The following is a 12797-nucleotide window of genomic DNA, read 5'->3' on the forward strand; positions in this document are numbered from 1 at the left end:
TTATTGTGGGCGGCGCTCGAATTCATTGACGTCAGACCACCAACGCCGCCCAACAAACCCCTTGCGTCCCATCGGGGTAATATTGACCCCCCAGTCATATTGTTCATCAAGAACAAACAAATATATATGTCTGAATCCATTTTTTTTACTGTTATGTATAGAGCGAAAGTGATAAAAGGGATAATATATGTGAATAAATATGGGCCATATATTCTAGGATTAAATCATTATAATTTTAAGAAACTTCTTAACTGCGTCATGGTTGGATATATTTATAATAAAATGTTCATTAAGGACAACGGACACGATAAGTGTTTTTTATGGTTTGTTGGTATTGTTGAATCGCTATAGTTACATTATAATATATAATATACAGGTATCAAATATTTTAATTAAGATTATAGTTAAACAAAACAATTAATATGCATAATAATGCATACGTGTGAAATTTATATATTTATATATTTAATAATTAAATGATATTTATATGACTTTTTTTTTATGTTACTGAAATATTTTGATTAGAAATTACGTACACACGTATTTTAAAATAGTTGTAACAATATAATATGGTCTAAAGGTATAAATATTTTATGATAAATAATAGTTACAATAAATAATCATATTATCTGAAATATCGACTGCTTAGATTTATATTATACATTATCTTTAATTTATCATACATACATTTTTGTATAATTTTATACATTTAAAATGCAGTTTCTTTCTTATTTAAGTATTTCGTTTGTACAATATAGTACTTACACATCCAATTAAGTGAAATAAGATCTATGATCATTCGTGATCAGAAAGTTAAAAAATAAAATAAAAAATAAATGTAAACCAAGTGAATTCGAGGAAGTAACGCACAATTTAAAATACTTGTGCCGGTCATAAGTGTTTTTGTCACTTAAAAACTATTTAGACTGTATTTTTTAAACCAAAATTGATGAAATCTTTAGTGAAATTATAATTCGAAAATAAATTAGAGGCAATGGCATTGTATACTAGTCAATTTAGACTAAATAAAAAAATTATGAAACATGTTGATAAATGTACTGGATTTATCCATTAATTTTGTCGACGACTACACATACTAAACCATTTTAAATTGGTTATAGTTAAGTATCATAATTCACAAATGACTTTCATATTTTAAAAGTATTTTTATTTCTATACATATATATTATATACTATTTTGAATTTTAAATAACCACCTTTAATTTCCGATATCATGGTTAAAAAACGATTTTTTTATAATTTTAAAATTTAATAATAAATTTCATTTTCTAATGGATAGTTTATTATAAGGGGGGAAGCTATTGAGGGCTGAGATCTCCCCTTAGATAGATATAATTAGATGTAGGTACTTAATAATATTTGCCAAATTAGACATAAAAAATATTTCGTACAAATCAAAATGCGCAACGAATTATGGTAGCCACTCGCTTTAATAGCACCCCTTTTTTTTCATTTCTAGATCCAAACTTGTTGTTAAGTAATATATAAATAAAACATTTATTTATTTCTATATTAATTTACGAATATTAGCCATATACTAATTTTTAATTTTTATTTATTTTATAATAATTTTATTACTTTTAAGAATTTTAAGCTTTGAGAATTGAGTGAGCATAGTATAATACTATTATTTCTCTGCAACTCTATTACTCTATAACACTTAAAGTTAATTTTTTTTAATATTTTTATTTAAAATATTTCAGAATATATCATATAATATTATAAGTTGAAAAATTAAATTACATTATGTTTAAATGTATATATTTAGTATTATAGCATTTTGAAATATTACTATATGGCAAAGGGTAGCCATGAAAAAAATGACAATTGTATAAAAAAATACTTATAATTATTATACTACTTCTTCAGTAATGTGTTATTTTTTTAGAAATAGTATTATAATTTTAATTTGAAAATAATAATTACTATTTTAAATAAAAATTTTATATGGTTTTACAAAATACATTAGAAGAGACATTTTGATAAAAGAAACTAAAAACTAGATACTCAAAAAACGAAAAAAAAATGTTGTTATTATTGGACTTACTATAACTTAATCGATTAGAAAAATATTCCATTTTAATCACCCAATTTTCTAAAGTATTTTAAATCAATATACAAGACATCTCAATAAATGAATATATTTTTTAGGTAATCAACATTTTTTAATTGCATATTATTATTGATGAATATTTTATTTGGTTATAAATTCATCTATATTATTTTATTGATATTAGCATTCAAGTAACACTCAGATAATTAATAACCTTAAAAAAAATATCAAAACTTGTATTTTAAAATTAAAATAACAATACATTATTTTACACAGAGTGCGATTGAACAGACACTTTATAAATAATATATATTAAATATAATAAATTGTTTATAGTTATTGTTTGTTGTTGTAATTCCTGATGAATCATAAGTCACGATCACAAATTATATTTCCATTATTAATATGTATAACAAAAAAAAAATTCTTTAGCTTTTGGCGTAAATTTTATAAATAAAGATAAAATGAAAAAGTAGGTGAGTCAGTGGATGGCGCAATATTTCGTAATCCTTGTCACTATTCCTCCTCCCATACAAAGGGATGAAAGTTTGTCGGTGGTTTAGAGGAGGAAACGTGATATCGTTTAGGGTAGAGAGGTTATGACGTAAACAGCATGAAACTTGCGGGTGGTGTAAAATGAAAGAGAGGAACTCTGACGATCTTTGACATTTAAAATGAACGGCACAGAAGAGATCGATAACTTTAACCCACAGCCCAGAGTGCACAGTAAAAAATTAATAACCAACAATGTTGTAACTACATTTTTGATTTAATAAATTTCATTATAATAATATAAAATTATAAAATATAAAATCTGAAATGAATTATAATAGTAATGTCAAATTAAATAGTCACAAATAACAAAAAAAATTAAATTTTTTATATAAGTGAATAGTGAATATATATAATTTTAATTACAAAATTATAAATACCATTAGGAATTTCGAAATAGCCATAACAATAAATTAAATATTTATATTTTAGTTTAATAATGTACTATTCATTATTTTTATTAATAACAATAAATATTAATATAATACAATTGTACAATAGTAAGAACTAAAGTTTTTTTAATAATGAACAAATAAGTATAACTATAAAAAAAATGTTGAATATCTTTAAAACAGTTTATAATGTTGAAAATTTATTTATGCCTAAGTTTGAGCATAATTTTACATTTTAGATTCTGGTGGGAGAAAGAGCAAAGAATGTATTGATTTTACCATGATTGTGTTTTTATTTGTGTTCAACTACACAATTTCGACCAGATACAGGTATTAAATTCAGATTATCAAAAAGAAGAATTGTTTTTGATAGGAAATATTGTTTAGTTTATATAATTAGCAGATTAATTTATTATTTTTCTCAACAGTTTTTCAATAAATTGAGAAAGACTATCAACAAATTATAAAAACTAACAAAAATTACAGGATATCTGTAAATATCATAAATATATTTAAAATTTTAATGTTTTCTTAAGTTTTTTTTTAAATACTAATAAAATAACTTTGGTTCCACAAAAAATCTTGAAAATGTAATATAAAATTCCACATACAATTTTTATACTTAAATAGAATAATATCAAGACACGTTTTTATTTTTTTTATAATTGTTAAATTTTAAATGCTAACTCAACTAAACATCACGAAAATTTACATTATATTTGTACTTAAATTTTTATAAAACTATTATTTTAATACTATAGATTTACAAATTGAATTTAAAATTTTTCTTCAATTTTTCTTTGTTGTGAAAAAAAAAATATACAGGAAAGTTACAATTTTTTTTAAAAAATTTTAATATTACATTTTAACAAGATCGAATGGATTCAAATTTATATCGAAATTTTTATAAGGTATTACTTTAATATAAATATTAACTATCTTAAGTCATTATAGAGGCTTAACTACTTGTTATTTTTCACTTAGATTGGCTTTCGAAACCAATGATACGTTGATAAAAATAAAATATTCACCTACATCAGTCAATCGTTCCTGTATCTCACCCAACCCTCAAATCTCAAACTTTTTATAATAATATAATATAATTTGTAATTAATTATATACTTTGGATAAAATTAAATTCATATTAAATAATCTTTGAAATAAAAAAAACCGCTTTTCTAATGTATGTTTGATTAAAAATGTAATTAGGTAATATTACATTATCCAACTAAAATAATACATAAAATTATTATTAATAAATTCTACATATAATATACTAACAGCTATTTAATTTGTTTAGTATGACATATATTGCCTAAACAAGAAAACTATTCTTTTAAAATTAAACATTATATATTTTTTATTTCTCATGAAATATAAATCTTATTAAAACAAATAAAACTTGCTTAATAAAATATTCTTTAGTATAGGTAACAATTTTTTTAATTATATTGACAGATATTTTTGCAATTTATTAATCTTACTATAGATTTTAGCATTTAATTTTGGTATATATTTATAATCAAAATATTATTTAATATGCATTTATCAAAAAATATTTTATTTTATTTAATAACTGAAGATTGATATTTACATATATATATATATATATGAAATCCAATTTGTAAATACATTTAGAAAAATTTAAATAAACCTGTTACAACTCATTACCTATCTTTATTTTTTAATTATATTGTAGTAATAATTTTAATTTAAAATTAGCTATTATAGTCAAGAACACATTGTTTAGTATTTAAGACCGCAATAATTAATCAGAAATATGTATACAAAATTAAATAATAAACAATGACTGTTTCATAGCAGTTAATCCATCAATAAATTAAAGTGCACCTTTAAATGATATCATTAATAAAAACAACATCAATTAGTATTTACCACGTTCGTTATTTATAACCAAAGTTAGACATAAAATGAATTGACTCATCACGTTTTCTATAATGACATAAAAAAGGCGTTTCGACACGTCGCGAAGGTCATCTATTCATAAGTTTTTAAACTTTTGACACTCATTAATCATATGTTTTCAATTTTAAAATGGCCTAAACCTTAAATATGTTATACATTTATATTTAAAAAAGAAAGGCTAATGTACCTTCCATTGTTAAAATATTTAAAATTGCAAGGTTGTAGAAAAATGGAAGGTCACTTTGACTCATTAAATCATACAAAATATCACCATAAAGATATATAATTAGGATATATAAATCGTGTTTGGTAAAAACTAAATATACGTATAGTGTATAGCAATGATAATGATCAAATATAGCTCCAAAGTTTTTGACGGTTTTGTATACATTGAATGCATGCAATTTCGACAATTTTATTGAATTTATTATGTCTACCTTCTATTTTTTACTTCGCAATAGTTATATTTAAAATCAAAAACAACCAAAGTAAAATATCTTTTAATAAATATTTGAATAAAATAACATTTTAAAACTAAATATAATATAAAATAATAATATTATTTTAATTTTCAAATGATATAATACTCATTAAAACGAAATATGAACAATATTTATATATATATATATATATATATATATATATATATATATATATATAGAATTATTACATTTAATTTAATTCATATGTCGTGCAGAGTATACTAAGCATAGTTTTTTATGATCTAAATGAAGTTAAAATCACACTTAATTAATACACTTATTAAAACTACAAATAAGACGTAAATAATGTTTAATATAGACCTCATATATATGGTTGTTTCCATTAAACTGCCCGTTGTTGAATAGTAAGATACGTCAGAAATCATTCTTAAATTTAAATAAAATGCCGGTAATATGATAAAATATATATATATATATATATATATACATGTAAATGAAATAAAAAATAAAAATCAGCTGTCGATCAGCACGCAACGACAAAACGAGTACGACTGCGCGTTCATATTCCCAAGGTCCCAAGGTCCGTCCTAGATTGCCAAAAAAAAACTCTATACCCTCTCTTTCTATATCTCGCTCTCACTTCATACGAGTATACAATATAACCCGTTCGTAATTTTACGAGGTGGGGCAACGGAATTGATTGTTCCGTCAGTAGTATGTGGTAAGAAACTCATATACAGAAAAACTATTCTGTTTACGACAGTGGAAAATGAAAATATCATCCCCTCTCTAACACTTTAATAGATTTGGTATTCGTATTCATAATTACAACTTGGGCAACAAATTTTGCAAAGTAAAGTTCACTCAAGACACACAAATTCAAGATATACCGTAGGAAATATATTGAACAACTTAAATAAAAATAACACATAGGTATCAGATATAAATATATTAAGTTCAGTAAAATTATTTTGAACATTGATGAGACACCAATTGTTTAAAATGTATGCAAAATAAATACTTTAAATATATATCTTATGGTTCATATTAAATGTTACGTAAAATTTCATTAGTTAAATACTTATGATAGTTCAAAAAATAATTAAATTATTACTGTACTCTACATTTTATATTTATAACATAACAAAATTATAAAATGGTAAAAGTTATTAATTAATAAATATAAGATATAACTAAAAATAACCTCCAGAAATCCTTCTTATATGTATCTTACCAAGTTATACACCTATACGTATGATTATGTTCAAAGTAGGTTTGGAAACCATTCACTTGCTACAGTTGCAAATTCATTAGCATTTTTAAGTTAAAAACTAAAGCATTTTAAATGTTTATTTTGTCCATTTACATATTATTATAATATGGCTATTTAGAATAGATTGAGTATCCCTTCTCACAACTCACAACTTAATATCATGCTCGCTATAGAATTAATTACAAACAAAAAAAGTCTAGTAGTTCTTTAATATTGATAAACAATTTTAAAACTTTGTACAATTAAAAGTTATACATTCACTCCGATTATCCCCTTATCCCTGATATGAGTATGAATAAATAAATAAAATATAATGTTGCCAAAATAAGTGTAATCCATTATAGATAGCTTAAACAGTAGGTATGGCAGGTATTTAGATTATTAAAATGCAATAGAACTTATACGAATACATCACTTATACGTATATACATACATATTAAGTATTTTAAAACACAAACAGAAAGGATCATATAAGCAACACAAATGGTTTTCAACATTTTTTTTAAATTTTTTTTTTTTTAATAATTTTGTTATGTAGGACTTGAATCCATAAATACTTAAAAGTTTAGATAAGATAAGTGTACAATCAACGAGTTTTTGCAATTATATTATCTAACGATGAAATATTTTTGAAAAATATAATACACTATGTTATATGGTTCAGTAAATAAATGCAACTCCATCAATAAGAGAAATTTATGAATTACTCATATGTTAAGTTAGTAAGTAATATAATACTAAGTTAAAATGTTTTATTTTATTTTCCATTCATGAGTATAATAAAATTGAATACATTTATTTTTGTTCAAAAATATTCATTCTACCAATTGTGTTTGAATGCATTACAGCATATTTATACATAACTGCATGCTTTTTAATAGATTAATTTTTCTCTGCTATATTTTTGTCAAATTTGATTCAGACAAAACTCTTAATTGTTACGGATATAGAATGAATACCAAAATATAGATATCTTAAGTAATATAACCCATTTATTGTCTTCAGTTTTACATACCACATGTTTTAGTGGGCGCATGTAAACTTTGCCACAAGTACTTTTTTTTACTGTAAACTCCGCCACTGAAAAATATCAGGTATAATCAAGTATAGTATAGTCATGTATGTAAACTAAAATTATATGATACAATTTTTAAATATTCTTGTATTACTCCATTAATGTACTTATTTATAGAATCATGTAATACTGTCATTTTTTTTTTTTTTTTATTTCAAATTTTTTGGCTTATTTACTTGAGATATGCCATTTAGTTTTATATAAGTATGGGTTTAAAATTCGGTAAGAACTTTACTAAAAATATGAACATTCGGTTGATTTTTCTAAAATAAATTTCTTAGATGAATATGAAAAGATTCATAGGCAAAACATAAAAAAACCTGATGGAGTTTACATTAGACCTTTTATTACTTTTTTATTTTAACAGATATTCTGGCGGAGTTTACAATCGTCCGTCTTAATATAATACATTTCGATATATTTGTTAGAGAATATTTTATAGAAAATAAAAATTAATAAACGTCCACTTTCTTATTGATAAATATATAATTAAACATATAACGTTTAATTTAAACACATTAGGTTTTAATGAATAAAAAAACATAAAAGATTTTGATCTACTAAATGCAATCAACTATATAATATAAGTACATTTCTTAACTACAAAGCTTCAAAAAATCTTATACTTCACAAAAATAACACAAAAATAAAAATATATAATAAATGAACACATAATATTTCTGAGAATTAAATATTTTTATGAATAATATTTTTAATTATAAATACATACCTACCTAATATTCATCTTAATAATACCTACCTTAACTTGTTATCACAAATTTATATATCTTTGAATAAAAAAAATTTATATTTTAGTTATTAATCTCCTTGTATATATTATGTGAAGTATATGTATAACATCGAATTCAACATGAGTGACTTCTACACATTTTAGCCTTGAAAAAGTTCAACAACGATTTATCATACACAATGAAAAGTATATAATTAATAGTTATTAATCAGTAACACGTGAAAGCAATTATTGCAGTTCTGTAGTTATTAAATCTCAAATACATAATACAAAATACAAAATCAACAGTTCCATAAACATCAATGAGCTTTAAAATATAAACATCAATAGCAGAATCAATTTCCACTTTAAATCTTAAATAGTAGTAGCGAATTATACTGTTGTGAAATCGTCAATATAATATATTATATTTAGCTTGCGCAAGTAAAATAATTACTAAAAAGTAGAAAATTTTTTTAAAAAAACTAGATACGTAAAATTCGTATATAAATACATGTATATACATATATTTATATACATACGATATTATTATAAGGTTACACCATACTATAATATGAAACCCGTGGAACTCTTAACGATCCGCGAGCACGATTATTAGTGATAATATTGTTTTGGCACATGTGCGTCCTTGGTTTGGTCAGAGCATATTGCCGAAAATGTTGTATAAGGGGGGCCAACGGGTATTCCATTGTTGTTGCAGTGCGATACACATATAAACACACACACACACACACACACACACACACACACACACACACACACACACACACACACACACACACACACACACACACACACACACACACACACACACACACACACACACACACACACATACACACACACATAAGCACAGATGTGCCAAGGACGAGTGTTGCTAAAAAACCGTGCCCAACAACCTAACCCAGGCCTCATTTCGTCACACAGCCGCCAACGTCGCTTATGACAGCGCAACGAATTCTCTATATCATCTGACATGATTATTGCATTCTGAATAGTAAACCATCATACTATTAAGGTTTTAATACCTTAAGACATGTAGAGTTGCTCTACTTTTTACCAATTATTATCTATTATTCACACATTAATACCCCACTTGGATTTGTCACCAATATTAGAAAAAAAACTTATTTATTTTATCAAAAAAAAAAGCAGAATTATATTAACAAAATATATTTCGTAAAGAATTTACTGTAAAAATTATGTGTAGGTCAATATTCACAGAGTTAGTATAATTAGTATCTTAAGTTGACTCAAGCCTTGAAATAATGTTAAAATAGTAATTTTTTAAAAAATTAAAAACAACAATCTTTTAAAATGCAGAAAAAACTGAACTAAATTTTACAAACATTTGATGGCTTGATTTTGAACAATTTATTTATTTCATTTGTCGTAACAATTTCTCAGTATAGTACTACTTGTTGATGTTTTCGTAACACCAATACGTTTTTGTTTTTATTTTAATTTGTTATATTCAGTGATAATAATTAATGACTAATATCACTTGTTTTATTTTCTATAGGTTATATTACATTACCTAACCCTGTAATGAGCAATAGCCAATAAGTTATAAAAGTAATAAATCAAATTTGTATTAAAAACAATTTTTTTTCATTTATAAACTATAGTTATTATATATATATGAAAAAACGGAATCAAACATTTTTGCAGGAAAAATTCAACACTGATTTAGGTAATAATTTTATAAAATCATATAAAATAAATAAAAATCGTTAGTACCGTTATTTTTTTAAAAAATAATGGTCTTAGATTTACAAATCGTTAAAAATAAATAAAAGTGTACACTTATCAAATTTGTATTAATAACGCACTCATTGAATTAAGCAAATCTATGTACGTCATCAATTTAGTAAGAGTATGAAAAGTAAATAGCATATCATATACATATATATTGCATTATTAGAATGCAGTATGGCATTCATTCATTATTGAATTAAACTTAAACCATGACTACAATACATTATATGTTTATAGTAAATAGTAAATAATTAAACCATAATAATATAATTATGACTAAAATATATTCTATCAAAATTATTATTTTAAACGTAAAAATTAATTATTCATAATTTTAAAACGATAATGTGACCTAAAGAAACAGATTATTTGCCATAAAAATAGTACGGTTTACAAAGATTATAACATATATCTATATGAATCAAATACTTGTCTTCATGTTGCTATGATATTTTTAAGTTTATATAGCACATTCTTGATTATAATTTTTATGCAATTAAATATTGATGTTAAAGGTTGCGTGGCATGGTAGATTAATATAGCTAAATACGTAACATAAATGTTAACAATAAAATCTTAAAATGAAAATGCTGGCAATATTAATTAAATAATAAAGAATAATCAAAATAATTGCGTAAGCATAAACCATTTAACTGTACCTATATACAATATATGTATTACCGTTAAAGACATGCAACTATTATAGTATTGTTGTTATGATTGAGCAATAGTAATATGTAATGATAAAACTAAGCATCTGAGTTTAAAAATGCCATCTTTAGTCAATGGTTATATAATAAATAAAACAATGCTTTTTATCAATCGTCTCTTAAGATTTCAAAATAATAAAAAAATAAAATGCTTTAAAATGATCAATATTACGTATTTATTTATATATACTTATATGTAAAATGAAAATTAAAGTGATTGTTAAAAAGAGATATTTTTGAAGGAGGAGAAATTTCAGTTTTATTTAACGTTAATTCGAATAAAATCCAAACATTAATAACATATTTATATTTGAATGATACAACCCAATGTGTCGTATTTTAATCGTAATGTTACAAACAATTTTAAAATAAAAATTAGTTTCATCGAATATTATTTAGTTATGAATAAGTCGTAAATACACAGTATTATCAATATTAGTTATGAAAGTAAAAAAAATCATATAAACAAATCATTTTTATTGTACCCAGTTTAAGCTCAATATAAACATAACTATTCCTATATTAAAGACTTGTTTCACAGTTATAACCATATTATGTATTTGTAAATTTCTGTGTAAAACTTAAAGTTAATCGGCATAATTTTTATTAAAATAATTTTAAACAATTTATTTCAACTATTATTTATAATATCATGTAGATTAGAACAAGTTTATCCAAGTACATTTATTTATTATATTGTCTTATCTTATCATTGTAAAAACACCTTATATGTATGATATGTTTTGTTTTCTCCCTATATATCTTGTACATACCTCATACATTCATAGAAATCTATAAAATAGATATTATTAGATCTTAATTTTTAATTTGAATTCATAACATTGTTTTTGATAATCTATTGTTACAGCTATATTCATATGTACAGTTTATAATTATTATATTTTATTATATTAATTTATTACCATAATATGAACTCTTACTTCCGCACAGCCAGTGGCTTATTGACCAACTTATTTTATTTTAATTTTTAACATTATCTATACTGTAAAAATTTGGCTTGAAAATAAATACATAATTATTATTATAGAAAATATACAAAACAATAAGTAATCATATCATGATAATCTGTTTTATAATTTTTACACAGAATTAATATAATTCGATCTTTGCCGTATAGTTTCTGTTGAACGAAATTAAATTTCGGTGAAGGTCGGTCATGTAGATACTGGTGAAATAGTGTAACAAATTATACCATTACTAGGTAAAAAATATTATTAATAATACCAAGCCAATCGTTGTTCAACAGCAAATAATTATAAACAATATAATAGAAAAAGCATTACTAAATACCTACTTAATATTTTACTATTGTACCAGTATATTATTTTATATACAATATAAATGTTTAATGATGATAACATTTTAAATATTTTTTGATCCCTAACTTATAACTAACACAAAATGTGTTACTATAAATGTTATTTTCTTGATAATACTATATACGTTAATTCTTTTTAATTTATATTAAGTTAAACCAAAACGTGGAAAATATACATCTAAGGTTTATTTATAACTAAAACAATTAATTTTAAGTTATTAAACATGTATGTACTTTATACTATAAAAAAAAAAAAAAACTAATGATATTTCTTACTACAAAAGAAACATATAATAAAACAAAACCACGATAGATTACGATAAAATTACAAAAAATAATCAAAAACCATTAACATTTAGTTTGCTAAAATTAATAAAATGTAAATTAATCACTAGATAGGTATATCGCTTTATCAAATATTCAACTATTATTTTACAAACCACCAAAACTGAATATGTATAAAACACCAAGTACATAGTGCAATAAGCTAAGTGCAATGATCTT

At 23.0% G+C, this 12797-nt stretch overlaps 1 protein-coding gene across 1 annotated transcript in view; it reads right to left on the minus strand.

The window, feature by feature from the left end:
• The window catches only part of LOC112683481 (DNA-directed RNA polymerases I, II, and III subunit RPABC3), a 53525-nt gene that overhangs the window by 31425 nt on the left and 9303 nt on the right, over positions 1-12797 (minus strand). The gene's annotated exons all lie outside the window — the stretch shown is intronic.

This window comes from Sipha flava, unplaced genomic scaffold (genome assembly GCF_003268045.1).
Source record: "Sipha flava isolate LNK unplaced genomic scaffold, YSA_version1 227_pilon_pilon, whole genome shotgun sequence".
Lineage (NCBI taxonomy): Eukaryota > Metazoa > Arthropoda > Insecta > Hemiptera > Aphididae > Sipha > Sipha flava.